Genomic DNA, 17,241 nt, shown 5'->3' with positions numbered 1-17,241 from the left:
CCTGGTAACAGGTTCTCTTTATGTATTAAGAGTTCATTTTCTCCATTGTGATACCTATCTTTTGTGTCAATGTAGGAAATACCACACCTGAACTTCATATTTTATACTTGGTCATCCTTAGGTTTTTTTTTTATATGGTTGGAAAAGCTCAAATCTATGTTATATCATGAGCACACAATGGGGGATGTTCTGTCCCCGCATGAGGCGAATGAAGATGTGGCTGGTGAATAGGGGCTGGGAAAGATTCCTACCTTCATTTCCTTAATGCAGGGCAGACAGGACCAAGGTTGCTCAGCATCCGGAGAGATAATGCACACCAGGGATTGTGAAGTCCAGACTTGTTTAATTGGAAATCTGGACATACAGCGTATGATTGGTAATACAACAGGTTCTCCAGAAATGCAGAGTGTTAACAACAAGGTGTGAGCAACGAAGTGTGTGGTCGAAAAACTGATGCCTTTCACAGCTCGGTACCAGCATGTCTCTCCAGGTGAAACTAAGAATGGCTGCAAAGAGGAAGAGAAGGCGTAACCTCTGAACCGGAAGTGAAAGGCATGTAAAAGAATTAATTAGCTGCAGGCTGCCATACAGAAAAAGGACCAGAAGGTGGCAGCAGAGCAAATGCAGGACTAGATTATGCACAGCATGAAAAATAATACAGTCCATGAAACCATATAAGCATAACTTAGAATAGCACACTCCCCGTCTGAAATTCCGTAAGGGATTTCACTATATTAATGTTTTTTTTTTAAATAAAGTTCAATAACCTAGAAAAGAAACACAAATATGCATGCCATGCAATAATAACTTCAAAACGAGGTAGATGACAGACAGTTCCTGAGTCAATCCAAAGATACCCATCTTCGGATCGGAGGAGCCGCACTAGGCAAACTGTCTCCGACCCAACGGTAATCCAATGGACGAAGTACTAGGGAAGTGTTCTGTTCCTGGTTTATCCTATCGGAATGTCCTCAGCAGAGAGTGATTTATGGCAGATGTGCCAACCGTGACAGTCTTTGTCTCCACGTGAGTTGCGATAAGATCTCGCAATGTAGACTAACCTTGCTATAGTCTTGACAAGTTTCATCCAATTGGAGAAGCGTTCGAAGTGCTTGCAACCGAGGCTGGAGGTTGGTTAAATGTTCGTGGTCGAAGCACTGACCTTGGAGCGGACTTCTGGATCGCCATCTGGATCCTGGATGCTGAAGACTTCCTAGTCCAGAATCTTCCAGAATCTTAGGACGTGAAAGCCAAGAAGAGTTAGCAAAGGACCTTATATACATAGGTCTAATAGCATGGTCTGCTGGATTAAGTTCAGATGGGATATAGTGCCATTGTTCAGGCTTGGAAGACCTCCTTATTCTCTCGATGCGGTTACTGACGTACATGTAGAATCGCCTTGTTTGGTTGTAGATGTAACCTAAGACAACCTTACTGTCACTGTAGTATTGTACGTCGTCTATGTTGGTGTCCAGCTCATGCTGTATAAAGTCTGCGAGTTCTACTTCAAGCACGGTCACACAGAGTTCAAGCCTGGGAATAGTGTGATCAGGCTTGGGAGCCAACTTAGCCTTGCCGAAGACGAACCCAACGTGATCTTTATTGTCGGGTCCAGTCACCTTCAGATAGGCAACTGCTGCAATGGCCTCCATGGTGCATCCGAGAACATGTGGAGTTCCTTCCTAGTGCTAGCAGCAAGTGAGGTTCTGGTGTAGCATCTTGGTATATGGATTTCATCCAAGGCACACAAAGACTGCTTCCAGGTTTCCCATTTTGGTTCCTTATCAGGAGGGAGTGGGGCATTCTAGTCCTTGATGGTTTCAGAAAGCTGTCTCAGAAGGGATTTACCTTGTATGGTTATTGGTGCTACAAATCCCAGTGGGTCGTATAAGCTATTCACCACTGACAGGACACCACGTTTAGTGAATGGTTTGTCTGCACAGTTGATTTGGAAACTGAAGGTGTCGACTGACAGGTTCCACCTCAAGGCTAAGCTTCTCACACAGGCGGACAGTCAGGTCCCAGGTCTTTGTCCTTGAATCCTGGTGCGTGGTCACTTGACACAAAGGCTCTCATGACAGCCAGGCTGTTTGAAGCAATTTTGTGCAATCTAAGCTTAGCTTGGTACAGCATACCTTGGGTCCTCTTGAGTAGGTCAATCGCCGCTTCTTCTGTGGGTAGAGATTTTAGTCCATCATCTACGTAGAAGTCTTTTTCTACAAAGTCTCTGGCGTCTGTTCCATATTCGGACTCTCCTTCTTGTGCGGTTCTCCGCAGGTCATAGGTTGCCACTGCGGGGGAAGGGCTGTTCCCGAATACGTGCACCCTCATGCGATACTCTACCATCTGTTGTGAGTTCATTTTCCCCTTCGTCACTGAGGTCTGGTGAACTCCCTATTCTGGTAAAGGAAGGTAATGAGCCTGATTATCAGGCACTTGAGCCTAATGATGATGACTGGCTGAGTGGAGTCACGGACTGGATATAAGGCTGCCGACGCCCTTCTGCCCTGCGGGTGATTTCTCTGTGGACTTCTAGGAGACCAGTCTGATTCCTGCTCCTCTAAAGCTAAGTTTTCTGCTTTGCCTTTTAGCATTTGTGTTTTGTTTTTGTTTGCCTTGCTTTTCTGGACTCTGCCATTCCCTGCTGGGGTGAGCTGAATCTCCTTTTGCCGGTTGCTCTGTCTTCAGAATATTCCTGAGTACTGACATAGTCTTTTTGAAGCCTAGCGTCTTCAGGGCCTTTTTCACTGTCAGTCTGTTGGCTCTTATTTTCATAGGGTTTTTCACGGATTGCAGACAGCAGCCTTCCTGTCCTTTCCTATCTAGTTAGCTTGGGCCCCGTCTTTGCTCAGTCTATCTTTCTGTCTGTGTTGTGTTCTTTCTTCTTGCTTCACCATCATTATATGTGGGGGGCTGCCTTTTGCTTTGGGGTCTGCTCTGGGGCAGTTTAGTTTTCCCTTTCTGTCTTTAGGCTATTTAGTCCTCCGGCTGTGATCGAGGGGTCTAGGGCATCGTAGGAACCCCCCACGGCTACTGCTAGTTGTGTTGATAGGTTCAGGGGTCTGCAATCTGATAGTTGCCAACTTCTCTGGTTTTCAGGACTTGGCTGGCATTTCTGTTTTTGCCTCCTACGGTGACTCAATCATAACAGAATCACCCGCCGAACCGCAGATCCTGGGGTACTCAATAGCAGGAAAGAATTGTGTTTAAAAAAAAAAAAAAAAAAAAAAAAAAGGTGTGTGTATATTCTTTCCTCTATATCTCTGAGGCCGTAGGGGGAATTTTTTTTTCTCTCAATGGAGATAAAGCAAGTGTCTGATCATGTGGAGCAGCTCGCTGCTGAAGTGCGAGGAATTTCCGCCTATCTTGCTCGTTCACATGCTGTTGAACCAAAGATCCCCACACCTGATGTATTTTTTGGGGATCGATCTAAATTTTTGAGATTCAAAAACAATTGTAAATTATTTTTTGCTTTGAAGCCTAACTCGTCAGGGAGCCCCGCGCAGCAGGTTAAAATTGTCATCTCTTTGCTGCGCGGCGATCCCCAGGATTGGGCGTTTTCTTTGAAACCAGATGACCCTATTCTGACTAATGTGAACACATTTTTTCAAGCCTTGGGGTTGCTGTACGACGAACCTAATGCTATTGATCAGGCTGAAAAGACCCTGTTAGCATTGAACCAGGGTCAAGAATCTGCAGAGTTGTACTGTCAAAAGTTCTGAAAGTGGGCGGTCCTTACTACCTGGAATGATAGTGCCTTGGCTGCTCTCTTTCGGAAGGGTTTGTCAGAAGCCGTAAAAGATACTATGGTGGGAATTCCTGTTCCCTCTGGTCTGGACGATTCTATGTCTTTAGCCATTCAGGTTGATCGGCGTTTACGTGAACGCAGGATTACACGAGAGGTGTTGCCACCGGTTGAACAGACGTCTGAACCTATGCAATGTGATAGAGTTTTGTCTAAGGCGCAACGTCAGGAATTCAGAAGGCGTAATAAGCTGTGTTTTTTCTGTGGAGATGCCTCACATGTTATTTCTGTTTGTCCTAAACGTGAGAAAAGCTTTGCACACACGTTTTCTGTTGGTGGGGTTCAGCCTAAGTTTCTTTTGGCAATTACTCTGATCTGTTCCCTGTACACATTTTCCGCCAAGGCTTTTGTGGATTCGGGAGCAGCGCTAAACCTAATGGACTTGGATTTTGCTAAACGTTATGGATTTCCGTTGACACCTCTGCAGACGCCTATCCCTTTGAGGGGGATTGATGCTACCCCTCTGGCTAAAAATAAACCTCAGTTTTGGACCCAGTTGGTCATGCGGGTCGCCCCAGACCACCAAGAAAATTGCAGATTTTTGGTGTTGCATGGTCTGCATGATGCCGTTGTTCTGGGGTTTCCCTGGTTGCAGATTCATAATCCAGTTTTGGATTGAAAGTCTGTGTCTGTGGTGAGTTGGAGTTGCCGGTGTACCTTTAGTGAGGCTCCGGTTTTTTCCACCTCTCCTCAGTCGCATGAGGTTCCTGACTATTTGGCGGACTACTATGATGTATTTAGTGAGAATGAGTCTGCGTCCTTGCCTCCTCATAGGAGTTATGACTGTGCAATTGAACTAAACCCGGGGTGTAAATTTCCTAAGGGTCGGCTCTTCAATTTATCTGTACCCGAGCACGAGGCTATGCGGTCCTACATTAAGGAGGCGTTGGAGAAGGGTCATATTAGACCATCCTCTTCACCCTTAGGTGCCGTTTTTTTTTTTGTGGCCAAGAAGGATGGTTCTTTAAGGCCTTGTATTGATTATCGTGCCCTCAATAAAATTACTATTAAATATCAGTATCCGTTACCCCTGATTTTGGATCTATTCTCTAGAGTCAGAGGTGCTTGCTGGTTTACCAAGCTTGACCTCAGGGGGGCGTATAATCTTATCCGCATTAAGCAGGGGGATGAATGGAAGACGGCGTTTAATACTCCGGAGGGACATTTTGAGTACCTGGTGATGCCTTTTGGGCTCACTAATGCCCCTTCTGTCTTCCAGTGCTTCATGAACGATATTTTCCGAGACTTTGTCGATAAATTTTTGATTATCTATCTGGATGATATTTTGATCTTCTCCAAGGATTGGGATTCTCATGTGGAACATATTCGGACTGTGTTCCGGATCTTGAGGGAGAATTCCCTGTATATCAAAGGATCGAAATGCCTTTTTGGAGTACAGAGGATTTCATTTTTGGGATTTATTTTGTCTCCGTCAACTATTGAAATGGACCCGGCCAAGGTACAGGCCATTTATGATTGGGTTCAGCCCACTTCTTTGAAGGCCCTCCAGAAGTTTTTGGGTTTTGCTAATTTTTATCGGAAATTTATAGCAAAATTTTCTAGTATTGCCAAGCCATTGACTGATCTGACTAAGAAGGGTGCTGATGTGTTGAATTGGTCTCCGGAGGCTGTTGCTTCCTTTCAGGAGCTGAAGCGAAGATTTACCTCCGCCCCGGTTTTGCGGCAACCTGATGTCTCACTCCCGTTCCAGGTAGAGGTGGATGCTTCTGAGATTGGTGCAGGAGCTGTTTTGTCCCAAAAGGATCCTGTAACATCTAAAATGAATCCCTGTGCTTTCTTTTCCCGAAAGTTCTCTCCATCTGAACGTAACTATGATGTGGGGAATCGAGAACTGTTGGCCATGAAATGGGCATTTGAGGAGTGGAGACATTGGTTGGAGGGAGCTAAACATCAAGTTGTGGTCCTCACTGACCACAAGAATTTGATTTACCTAGAGTCGGCTAAACGCTTGAACCCTAGACAGGCTAGGTGGGCCTTGTTTTTTACACGTTTTGATTTTGTGGTCTCTTTTCTTCCTGGAACTAAGAATGTCAAGGCAGACGCCCTCTCTAGGAGCTTCTTTGCTGATTCTCCTGTGGTGACCAAGCCTGCTACCATCTTAGGCGAAGGGGTAGTTCTTTCTGTCATCTTGCCCGATTTGAGACTTGCTCTGCAAGAGTTCCAGGAGGACAAACCTGAGTGTTGTCCCAGTGGAAAGTTGTATGTTCCTGACCAGTGGAAGAAGACAGTGATGTCTGAAGTTCTTTGCTCTGCATTGGCTGGTCATCCAGGTATTTCTGGTACTAGAGATCTGGAGAGTCGCTCTTTTTGGTGGCCCACCTTGTCTCATGATGTCAGGAATTTTGTTCAGTCATGTGGGACTTGCTCCCGGTCTAAATCTTGTTCTCGCTCTAGTGGGTTGTTGATGCCTTTGCCGGTCCCCAGGAGGCCATGGACCCATATTTCAATGGATTTCATCTCTGATATGCCGGTCTCTCAAAGAATGACTGTTATTTGGGTGATTTGTGCTAGGTTCTCTAAGATGGTTCATCTTGTACCACTCCCTAAGTTGCCGTCTTCCTCTGAGTTGGTGCCCCTGTTTTTGCAACAGGTGGTTCTCTTGCACGGGATTCCTGAGAACATTGTATCTGACAGAGGAGTTCAGATTGTGTCTAGATTTTGGAGGACTTTCTGTTCCAAGCTGGGAATTCAGTTGTCCTTCTCCTCTGCTTTTCACCCTCAGACCAATGGGCAGACAGAGAGAACAAACCAGACCTTGGAGTCGTATTTGAGATGTTTTATTTCCGCTGATCAGGATGATTGGGTTTCATTTTTGCCCTTGGCCGAATTTGCTTTAAATAATAGAGCTAGTTCTGCCACTTTGATGTCACCTTTTTTTTGTAACTTTGGGTTTCATCCTCGATTTTCTTCAGGGCAGGTGGAGCCTTCTGCCTGCCCAGGTGTTGACACTGTGGTGGAGAGAATGCACCAGATCTGGGACCAAGTGGTGGATAAGTTCTCTCTCCCAGGAAAAGGCCCAGCGGTTTTCCAATCGACATAGGACCATTAGTCCCATTTAAGATTGGTGATATGGTGTGGTTATCATCAAAAAATATTGCTATGAAGGTGGCTTCTCCTAAGTTTAAGCCTAGATTTATTGGACCTTACAAGATTTTGGAGATTATTAATCCGGTCTCTTTTCGTTTGGCTCTTCCTGTCACATTTAAAATCCATAATGTGTTCCATTAGTCCTTGTTGAAGAGGTTTGTTGAACCAGTTGTTTCTGGGGTGGCACCTCTGGACCCTGTATTGGTTGAAGGTAACATGGAATATGAGGTAGAGAAAATACTGGATTCCCATCTGGCTAGACGGAGACTCCAGTATTTGGTTAAGTGGAAGGGTTATGGTCAGGAGGATAATTCCTGGGTCTCTGCCTCTGATATTCATGCCAAAAGATTGGTGCGTGCCTTTCATCGGGCTCACCCTGATCGCCCTGCTGGCGTGGTTGAGGGTTCGATGACCCCTCCTCAAGGGGGAGGTACTGTTGTGAGTTCATTTTCCCCTTCGTCACTGAGGTCTGGTGAACTCCCTATTCTGGTAAAGGAAGGTAATGAGCCTGATTATCAGGCACCTGAGCCTAATGATGATGACTGGCTGAGTGGAGTCACGGACTGGATATAAGGCTGCCGACGCCCTTCTGCCCTGCGGGTGATTTCTCTGTGGACTTCTAGGAGACCAGTCTGATTCCTGCTCCTCTAAAGCTAAGTTTTCTGCTTTGCCTTTTAGCATTTGTGTTTTGTTTTTGTTTGCCTTGCTTTTCCGGATTCTGCCATTCCCTGCTGGGGTGAGCCGAATCTCCTTTTGCCGGTTGCTCTGTCTTCAGAATATTCCTGAGTACTGACATAGTCTTTTTGAAGCCTAGCGTCTTCAGGGCCTTTTTCACTGTCAGTCTGTTGGCTCTTATTTTCATAGGGTTTTTCACGGATTGCAGACAGCAGCCTTCCTGTCCTTTCCTATCTAGTTAGCTTGGGCCCCGTCTTTGCTCAGTCTATCTTTCTGTCTGTGTTGTGTTCTTTCTTCTTGCTTCACTGTCATTATATGTGGGGGGCTGCCTTTTGCTTTGGGGTCTGCTCTGGGGCAGTTTAGTTTTCCCTTTCTGTCTTTAGGCTATTTAGTCCTCCGGCTGTGATCGAGGGGTCTAGGGCATCGTAGGAACCCCCCACGGCTACTGCTAGTTGTGTTGATAGGTTCAGGGGTCTGCAATCCGATAGCTGCCAACCTTTCTGGTTTTCTGGACTTAGCTAGCATTTCTGTTTTTGCCTCCTACGGTGACTCAATCATAACAACCATCTCTTTGCTGGGGTCATTGTCCTTGTACCACAGGAACCTGAGGAAATTCCTGTGGTCCTCTCTATGAAACAGGGGAACATCTGTTCAATGTTGGCAGTGATGGCAATGGGTTCTTTCCGGAACCTCATCAACACTCCTACTGGGTTGTTTGTAAGATTAGAACCCGTGAGGAGGACATCGTTGAAAGATATGCCTTGATGTTTGCCGCTTGAATCAAAGACAACTCTAATTTGCTTAGATTTCCGTGGGTGATATACTCCGAATGAGGGTAGGTACCAGCACTCCTCATTTTCCTTTAAGGGAGGTGCTAGCTCCGCATGGTTATTATGGAATATCCTGCTCATAAAGGAGACAATGTGTTCTTTCATCTCCGGTTTGTTGCTAAGTGTGTGCTGGATAGAGTAGAATCTGGACAAGGCTTGTTCACGATTGTTCGGGAGTCTTACCTTGGTAGCTTGGAAGGGTAGGGGAAAACCCCAGCGATTAGTCTCGTCCTTAAGGAACTCATTGTCCATTATCCTGACAAATTCCTTGTCTTCCATTGACGGGGCTACTTTGTTGTCATCGTTAGTTGTATGAAACACTGATCTTCCCAAGTCGTCTGCATAGGGGGGAAACGAATGACATCAGGCAGCTGTACAGGATCTGGGGGCTCCTCTTTCACCTCATAGTGATGAGGGCATGGTTTGCAGAAAGTATTTCGTCCGTCTTGGCGTACGTAGGTCTTAAAGGAATCGACTCTTGTTCGATCCAAGCACACATTTCCTATAATTACCCACCCCAAGTCGAGTCTCTGTGCGTAGGGGGCATAGTCAGGACCATTGCACTGTTGGCAGACCTTATGTATCCTTAAATTGTCTCTGCCGAGCAGAAGTAGGATTTCAGAATCTGTGTCCATAGGTGGGATAACGCTGACTAAGTGCCTTAGGTGTGGATGGTGGAACGCAGCTTCTGGGGTAGGAATCTCATCCCTTTGGCTGAGTATTTGATTGCATTCGATTAGCGTAGGTAGGGGTATTGCTACGCATCCGTTGACAGGAGAAGCAATGAAACCTTGTGCCCTCCTGCCGCTAGTCTCTTTGCGGCCCGAGCAAGTGTTCAGAGTATAGGGCGTTGCTGGTCCCTTGATTCCAAAGGCTTCAAAGAACTTAGGTCCAGCTAGGGATCGATTGCTCTGATCGTCAATGATGGCATACATTTTTACTGCCTTCTCTGGTTGCCCTTCTGGATAAACTCTGATTAGGCATATCCTGGCACAGCATTTATCACTTTGGCTCTCCCCACATACCTCTGAGCATGAGCAGGAGACAGCCGTGGTAGACTTGGCGTTATTCTGTGGCTCCCCGCCATGGCTTGTAGCTGGACTATTCTATCTCAAAACTTTTCTAATTCTCTGTATCAAATATTCTATGAAAGACATTTACTTTTCATAAGACATAACATTATCAAATACGTTATCATAAAACATTCAAAATTCTTGTAAGGTGCTGAACACTGTTCCCAGCCGGGCTTTCTTGCAGTGTCCCTTGAGGTAGACATCATTCTTCGAAAAGTGTCCATGCAGAAACATCTTCGCAAAGAGTCTCTTTATATGTAAAACCAAGAGAGAGCACCCAAAGGGGTGCAAACTATTTACAAGAAAGTTTTGGATCACACAGCATTCATGATCTCCACAGTTCCATTTGTAGAAAAACACTGCCAATCAAAATCAGGCAACAAAAGTGCTACCGGAAAAACATGATAGCAAACAAGGCACAACTGGTGCAAACAAACCCTCCTGGGTAACGAGATTTAGTAAATGTAAATTTTCAATTGTGGTCCCCTCCTGGGGTTCTGGAAGCTGAACTGGAACTGTTCTCATCTTGATTCTGGTTCCTTACTATGGGGTCTTGTCTGGTACGAGGTCTAGCTCCTAAGGCTTCTGCAGTGTGTTGGTGCTGATGAGCAACTGCCTGGGGACTTGGCAGTAAAGGGATCCCAAAATCACCGTCCCAAAACAATCCAGATCCCCCTTTGGCCTGTAGATGTCGGATCGGGCATGCCGGCTCCAACCGTACCCCCACCAGCATGGTCCTCCTCCTCCCCATCAACCCATTAGGAAGGCCGAGGTAAATACCTGGAAGTTCCCGACGGTGCGGCCTCTGCTCTGGGGCAGGTGGTGTGGCAGCGGATGCTGCCCGGTGAGACACCGGGGACGGCAGTGGAGCCCATGGCAGCTCCGGTTCCGCGGAAGCTTCGGTCGGGACCTGCGCAGCCGCAACAGGTCCGGCCGGGAGCACGGTCTCAGCTCCCGGGTCCTCCGGTGACTTCTTTGGGTGAGCAGGACGCAGCCGCACGGACAGCGTGGAGGTGAAAGTTAACGCTGCCGGGGAGCAGTCTGGTGCGGCAGCAGCAGGTACCGATGGAGAGGGTACCGCTGATGTAGGCCCCGCCGGGGCGCGCTGTCGTCTCAGCCTCTCCAGTGCTTCTCTTCTTAGCTGCAGATGGGTAGTCAGTTCCGTGATCTCATCCTGTAACTGCCGGCAAATCATGCCAGCTTCAGGGTTGGAGCCGTCAGCCATGGCGCCGGGGGTTTGCACTTCCCCGCGCTCCGCAGGCCTCCTTCCCTCACTCTCCAAAATGGCGTTCTGGCGTTCTTCTTCTTGCTCCGCCCTTCTGCTCGTCACTGGCTTTCTCTGCCCCTCCTTCTGGGGGAGGCGTCTTCTTCCCGCGCCTCCATACCAAGCCAGTATACGAACCCCTCGGGGGGTGGGCCATGCATCGGTCACATAGTAATTCAGGCAGGGACGGCCCAAGACTCTTCGCGGTCTTTTCTTAGGACCTCCCATCTCTTCACGCCCTTGTTCCCCGCGCCAGCGGCCATTTCTAATGTCCATTTTACAGTCTATTAAATTTGGTCTTCTGCACATTTTCAAAAGTTGTAAATCCAAGGCACACAGAACCCGATGGCATCGGGTCTCGTCATCCTGTTCGTGACACCAAAATTGGGTCACCCTCGCAGGCTTCACCCAGGGCAGCGGGGCACTCGGTACCGGGCTGGTGTCAGGGGGATGAGGTGTCACAGCAGCGGTGACCCGGTCCGTGGCCCTGGGCGCCCAATATCAATGGCGGTGATGTTAATGGTGTTAAAGTTTATATGAATAGTTCGTGACGCCACCCGTGGTGTTTGGCAAGTAAGATGGTAAGCCAACGCTGCATACAGATCCGCTGGGACTGATGGTGTGGTGCAGCAGAGATGGTATAGCTCCCCACAGGTGGAACTGTAGTCCCAGGGCAGTGTAGGTGCAATGGATGAGGAGAGGCGCAGAATGGTATGGATGATGTTACCCAGATGTAGCGGTGCTGGAATAACTGGAGGACACCAGAGTATGCAGTTCCAAAGCTTTACTCACTGTTTGCAGTTCACACAACTGCCTGCCTCCGTACTGTGTTCTCCAGGTCAGGGCTCCAGCCAACCTCCAGGCAGGATAGGATTCTCCCTTCCACACTCCGCCAACATGTACCTTACTGAACGACTCCTCCAATGTGCCTTTAGGTACGAAGCACTCCAGTACTTAGTTACCCTGGAATGCCTCTCTCTAGGTGTTCCTAGTCTTTACTTGTATGACAGACAGCTGTAGCCTGCTCGGGGACTCCTCACTGCATCCCGGCTCTCTATTCAGTTGCTGTTGTGTCCCAAGTCTATGATGGGAGCAAGGCGTTAGCGGCTCACTACTCCTCCGGTGTCTGTTGCCGGACATAAAGTTCCAATCAACCTCGGGGACCGGGCCCCGGCCTTTGCGCTCTCTGGACTGGAAGGGTTCTCTCTCTTTCTCAACCTGCTTCCCACCGTCCTTCTATTCTCCTTCATTCCGTTCTGTTCTATCTGTTTTATGGAATCTGTAGTCTTCAGTCTACGTCTCTTTCTCCTTCTCTTCCTTCTCTAGGGAGCTCGTTCCACTAAGACCAGTCCTCAGCCTCTCCTGACTGACTGCCTTCCTCCGCCTTGAGCTCCACTCAGGCTGACCTGCTGTCAGCCTGCTCTCTCTCTGGGACTCACCCCAGACTGACCTTCTGTCAGACTGACCTGAAATCCTACACCTTCCCTCTCTTTTATAGCTAACTCCACCCGCCTCCCCAGCACCTTTCGTGTTACGAAGCCAGGGACCACAAAAGGCACCCTATGACCTTTCCAGCATAAAGCATGGATGGGTCCCTGCTGCTGTGTGTGGGGTGCAGGTGTTGGAATGCGGAAAGGAGTTCCCACCTTACCTGGATGGTGGGGCACTACTCCTTAGGAGAAGGTGCAGTACCTCTGTGGCAACTGAAGCCTCAGGGGCGCCACACTTTCACAACTAGATGACGGTGTTGCTGGAGCTGTAGTGTTAGACTCCAGGAAGTCTAGGCTAGGTCATTTGGGCCTGTTCGTCGATGAACTTGCAGAACTGATTAAACGGAGGAAAGGTGACATCATGTAACCTTTTGTACCTGGAGACGCACACTGCCCACTTCTCTTGCAGACTATGTGGCAGCTTTGAGATGATTGGGTTCACCCTATGGGCGGTGTCCAGGTAGCGCAATCCAGACAGACTAAGGTCTCTTTTTGCAAGTTCCAGCTCCATAAGCAGATCATTTAAGTCCAGAAGCTTGTGGGCTTCCTTAAGGTTGATCCTTGGAACGTTCTGCAGTCTCTTGAATAGGGACTTTTCTATGGCTTCAGCACTGCCATAGGTTCTTTCGAGTCTCAGCCAGGCAGAAGCGAGACCTGCTTCAGCTTGCCCCACGTAGACGGTCCGGAGACTCTTGATACGGTGTGTGGAGTCAGGACCCAACCATTATACCATGAGGTCGAGCTCCTGTTCTGCGGATAGGTTGAGGTCAGCAATGGTGGCATTGACGGTTGCTTTCCAGGCTCTGTAGTTCTCTGCACAGTCGTCAAACTTTGAGAGGCTGGTGCTGATTAGATCTTTGCTCACTATAAACCTGGCAAACTCTGACATGTCTGATCCTACACTCCTTGTTACCGTGTCAGCTTGTGTTGCCAATTGGGTGTATAAGCTGTGTGGCGTGGAAGGGTGAATTGTTCCCGGGTAGAGTGATGTTGCTGCAGGGTTGAGCTGTGGTTTAACCTCTGGAGATTTCGATGACTGTGGCTTGAACCGTGGAGATGGACTGGAATGCATCTTGTGGTCATCTTGTGGTGATTGCTGCTCCTGAGGGGACCCATTATGGCATTGGTCTTGGGTCTCTGCAGATGGTGTGGGTAACACTGGCATCGTAAGTTGGGCTGACTTGGATGTTTCCACATTGTTGGGTTGAGCATCACTGGAGAAGGTGTGTGCTGCAGATATCTGTTTCTGCACGTAATCACTGGTACGGACGGCTGGGTCCTCTTCTTCCAGTGGTGGTAGGCAAATCGGGTCGAGGTTTTGCTTCAATGCTTGCTCGAGTATTTTTACTTCAGCTAATGCGATTTTTTTCCCTCCATTTCTATTTGAAGAATCTTTGCCCGAGCCTCTGCTTCTGTTTGAAGGATCTTTGCTTGGGCCTCTGCTTTTGCTTCTGCTTACTTGGCTTCTGCCTCTGCTTTCTTGGCTTCTGCCTCTGCTTCTGCTTTCTTGCCTTCTGCCTCTGCTTTCACTTTCTTGACTTCTGCCTCTGTTTCTGCTTTCTTGACTTCTGCCTCTGCTTCTGCTTTCTTTCATGCGTAGGAACGTCTTAGTTTGGATCGCTCTGCATCTAAGCGGGCCTCTAAGATTCTGTCCCTGAGGGTTGAAGTCCTTGAGCAGGATGATTTGTATGACTGAGAATAGTGTCTGTATGAGCCTGACCTGTGGGATCTTGATTCTTGCAGATGAGCAATACGGAGCTCCGCTTTATCTATGGCGTCTTGCACAGCAGCGTTCCTTTCTCTGTCTGTGGAATCTGCTTTACTTAACTCTGATGAGGCTTCATCAATATTAGAGTCTTTTAGGAAAGAGGCGTACCTTGCAGACAGTCTCTTGCATCTTCTGTGGGCTGTCTAGCCATTTTATAGAGTCCTGTAGACTCGCTGCATCATTTTTGTGGCTTTAGATGCTTGACATGAGGGAGGTGACTCATTCCCATAGGTCATCCAGGTTGTCATTGAACTCATCCTTTGTGGAACGGTAGTTCTCGAGGACCTTTAACGTTGGCTTAAGGGAGGGTACTGGTCGTGAGTCTTGGCCTGTTTCTGAAGCTGTTTTCCCCTCTTCGTAATGGGCAGTATTAGGTTGTATTTGCTCTGTTTCAGCAGTGGGAGACAATGCAGAGTCTTTTTCGGCCATTTTGATTTAAGGTGCGCTGTCTCTTTAAGAAACTGAACTTTTGAATTGGAGGCTGGAAATCGCAGTGCAGCTTAGTTAAGATGTCCTGACGAGATTTCCTAGCTGTTTTTGGAGAATCAAGGGGCTTTGCAGTCTGACAATCTGCAGCGATGTTGTATAATATACAGAGAGTCTCTATGCACAATGAGGTCTGGGGTAATGCTGCAGTTTCTTAGCAGGGCAGAGATGCAGTATGTGAGCAGGCAGAGTGCAGGCATATGGATAGGGAAATAAGAGTAATTCTGGCCGGGCTCAAGGCAGTTTTTCGACTGTTCTGTCCCCGCATGAGGTGAATGAAGATGTGGCTGGTGAACAGGGGCTGGGAGAGATTCCTACCTTCATTTCCTTAATGCATGGCAGACAGGACCATGGTTGCTCAGCGTCCGGAGAGATAATGCACACCAGGGATTGTGAAGTCCAGACTTGTTTAATTGGAAATCTGGAAATACAGCGTATGATTGGTAATACAACAGGTTCTCCAGAAATGCAGCGTGTTAACAACAAGGTGTGAGCAACGAAGTGTGTGGACGAAAATCTGATGCCTTTCACAGCTCGGTACAAGCATGTCTCTCCCAGGTGAAAGTGAAACTAAGAATGGCTGCAAAGAGGAAGAGAAGGCGTAACCTCTGAACCGGAAGTGAAAGGCATGTAAAAGAATTAATTAGCTGCAGGCTGCCATACAGAAAGAGGACCAGCAGGTGGCAGCAGAGCAAATGCAGGACTAGATTATACACAGCATGAAAAATAATACAGTCTATGAAACCATATAAGCATAACTTAGACAGAACAGCACAGGGGATTCCTTACACCTCATGCTAAAGGAAAAAAGCATGAACGCTATGTGGTTGGTCTAGTTCCAGTAGTGGGAAGTTTTCATGCTTCAGGATACAAAATATTTTAGACTATGTTATGCTTTTAGCTTTTCGATAACAGTTTGGGGAAGACCCTTTTATGTATCCCATTGCAGAAAACAAAGATGATAAATGCATGGTTGGGGGAGGTTGGTGTGGAAGATCTTACATGACTGGCCACACAGAGACTTGACCTCAACTGCATCAATCGCATTAGGGATGAACCAGAATGGAGATTGTGAGTCAGGTGTAGCAGGCTAAATTACAAATACAAAGCTATTTTTGCCACTACAGATTTTGCAGCAGATTTCCTGCTATGGGAAGTTTGCAGCGGAAAAGTCCCAAAACATTATATTAATAACGGCATGTTTCCATACAAATTTTCTGTAGCCGAATTTTGAAAGCAGAAGAAAAACACATTGGGAATATCTGTATCAGATTTTTTCATGTAAATGTGTTGAATTTGCTAAACATTTAACTTTCTGCATTGAAAAAGGTTAAATCTGCAGTGCGTGCATGAGATTTAAAGGAAATATGTTACTGTTATTATATAGACCAGATATTCCATACTCAAATCCGAGTAGAAAAAATGCACAGTATGTGCCCTGTGGGAATATACCATGATTAATTTTATAGATGGGTGCTCTAATGATGACACATTCCCTTCAGTAGGTTATAGTATATTGATACTTAGTTTATAGGGCAGTCAGAATTGATCATTTAAGAGGCCACACGCAGCCACTAAATGTGTGGATGTGTAAGGAGATGGACAGTCTTCAGCATCTTGTCCTTGCCAACCAAAGTCATTGGTACCATGTGGCCAGCAAGGGCATAGCACCCCCTTAGTGCAAGTCCTCACATCCCGCCAGGACCTCTACCTTCATGTAGCTTGCCAGGGCTTAAAATTTGAGTACCTCGCCCACCGCTACTGCCACACACCCCATTACACTTGGCATAGTCGGCAGGAACGAGTCTTACAACCGTAAGAGCAGATTGATGTGGTGAAGTTATGAGGAGGATGGGGACTATCTCACAGTCTAAAATGGCGCCAAGCATGGACTGTGAAATGGCGGTTAGTGATGCAGAACAACGTGGGTGTAGAAGGTACAAAAGGGTGCGAAGACCTGTCCAGCCCTCCTGAGGTTATGCCTATCAGAAGCAGTGTGGTGATTGGAAATGTCAGTCTGCAGTGTTGAGTAGATGCGAAAGTAAAAGGAGAAGGCTCGCCCCGGAATGTATGACTTAGGAAAATTGGTGTGGGGAGATAAACAGCATGGTGAGCCGAAGAGAACCCCACCCAGCAGAAGGTGCAGTAGTGACTAAAGAAGCCGAGCGGCAAGAGAGAATGCATCATTTGTTGGTTGGAAGTAAAGGAGAGTACTGTGCGGTACAGTGATAGTGGCAAGTGACAATGGCGGAATGGGAGTTTATGTTGGCGAGAGGAGATCTGGCGCTTGATGAGCCAAATGAAGAACGACTCTTGCTAACTAGACTGTAGTCCTGAGCAGGGTTGGTGTGAAGTAGAGTGAAACCATGAAGAACAAGTGAGTAAAGAGAAGGGAATAGAGACGATAAGCAAAATGCTCCGTATTGTGAAGGGAACATTCATGAAGATGTGTACCCGCTATTACTGCATATAATTCCCACAAAGTTATCATTAAGTAAAGAGTTTATTTTCAACTGGTGGTCTCCCTCATTGAAGTCTTCAACATCTGGTCCTGGTCAGCCAAAGTTGTCTGCACCATGCAGCCTGAAAAGGCATAGGGTCCCCATGGCACTGGCCACACACCCAGCAGGGACCCCCCACCTTCATGTAACATGTTGGGGTGTAAGAGATGAGCACCTCACCCACAGCTACTACCCTGCATCACGTTATTGATGGACATTAAAAATAATCACTGTGGACTGC

Source organism: Dendrobates tinctorius, unplaced genomic scaffold (assembly GCF_039654945.1).
Source record: "Dendrobates tinctorius isolate UK_male_01 unplaced genomic scaffold, ASM3965494v1 ptg000056l, whole genome shotgun sequence".
Lineage (NCBI taxonomy): Eukaryota > Metazoa > Chordata > Amphibia > Anura > Dendrobatidae > Dendrobates > Dendrobates tinctorius.
This window is presented reverse-complemented; position numbering follows the sequence as displayed.